A 1,563-nucleotide genomic window follows, 5' to 3' on the forward strand; every position below is an offset into this window, starting at 1 on the left:
ACACACACACACGTCGGGTATTCCTGTCTTGTGGGGACATCTAATGCTTTCCCTAGCCCCTTACCCTAACCATGAAAAATGAATGGCTAACCCTCACCCTAAACCTGACTGTAACCCTGTAACCCTGTCACCAAAACGACATTTGGAGTCTCAAAATGCCTTCAAACTTGTGAGGACCAGGATTTTGGGCCCCACAAGTAGTAAACTTTCAATTTTTGGTACCCACAAAGATATGAATACACGCTTATACACACGTACCCCTACTGGGAGCTTTGTAGTGTCGATGAAGCGTGACTCCAATGTTTGTTGTCCTTGAGCTCAAGCGTGGGTTCTCAGCGCAATTCTGTCTCAACCACAACATCAACATAAAACTGACTGACCTCTGAGCCTCACTGCGACACACCGAGGTGGGCATCACATACATGTGTACTCCTATCCGCCCTATCAGCCTAAATACGAACGGAGGGAGAAACTCTCTCAGACGGCTGGTTGGTATTTCTTTGCATCACCTTTCCTGGAAGCTGAAATTTGGGCCACTGCTGATGATGCAATCAACCACAGAGGAGGCCGAACTAACATCTGTTTCTGCTCTCAGGCCCAGTTTGTTTAAAGTCTCTCCACCAAAACGGACCGGAGCCACCCATGAGTCCTGTCATCTCCTGGGACAAACACGTACTACACGCCTGAACGCGCGACTCTGCGGCTGCTTTCATTGTTGTTATTCTCCGCAGAGTGGCGCGTAATTGCGCTCAGCAGGCGACTGTTGACAAAAGCTTTTATTTTCTCCTCCATTAATCCCTTTATTTTTGCCATAAAAGCAAAGCTTACTCCGTCTGTTATCTGGCTGTTTTCCCACAAGGTGGTTTCACGCTAATGCAGTTTGTGTCTGAGAGTTAATGGTGACTAATTTTCCATCTATCATTCGTGCCGTGGGTGTACATCCAGCCTGCTTCTCCTTGGCTGATAACTCACAGCGATTATTGTTAAGTACAGTAAAGCAGACTTCATGTGAAACCCCAGGTGACGCAATGTGCGCTCTAACGAGTCTTTAATGTTGAACAAACCCTTTTTTCAGGCTTCAGGTTTAACGTTACTGTTCCTCCCCCACCCGCTCATAAATGTCTGGAGGATAATAATCAAAAATATTCTATTTTTCTATTCTATTCTAAAATGCTGCCAAACTGAATGAAGGCGAACTCTAGTTAACTTCCCCTCTCTCCCTGCGCGTTATGTAACTGCAGCCTCTCAGATCATCCCATGTCCTCCTGAAGCCTTCCTGCAGCTGACTGATTGGTACCATTGGAGCAAATCGACACATGCAGCCACAGATACAGGTCCAGTCAGCTCTGACTGACCCACGAGGCTTTTGTTTTTAAGTATTAATAAACTTTAGCCGATATACATACATATTTTTTACAAAAACAAAACATCAGACTCTTACAGCGAGTGTCTCTGGCTGTGACCTCCACTCTTGGGTAGTAGTTTACTCCTGAAGCAGCACATGTAGCATTGACGTGCTATAAAATGGAGTAATATGTCAGCCTCCCCCGTCTGGGGGGGGGG

At 46.1% G+C, this 1,563-nt stretch overlaps 1 protein-coding gene across 3 annotated transcripts in view; it reads right to left on the reverse strand.

Moving 5' to 3' along the window:
* Positions 1 to 1,563, reverse strand: part of zgc:154093 (uncharacterized protein LOC777623 homolog) — a 15,323-nt gene that overhangs the window by 10,529 nt on the left and 3,231 nt on the right. The gene's annotated exons all lie outside the window — the stretch shown is intronic.

Source organism: Haplochromis burtoni, unplaced genomic scaffold (genome assembly GCF_018398535.1).
Source record: "Haplochromis burtoni strain Fernald_Lab_line unplaced genomic scaffold, NCSU_Asbu1 Contig_153, whole genome shotgun sequence".
In the NCBI taxonomy this organism is placed as follows: Eukaryota; Metazoa; Chordata; class Actinopteri; order Cichliformes; family Cichlidae; genus Haplochromis; species Haplochromis burtoni.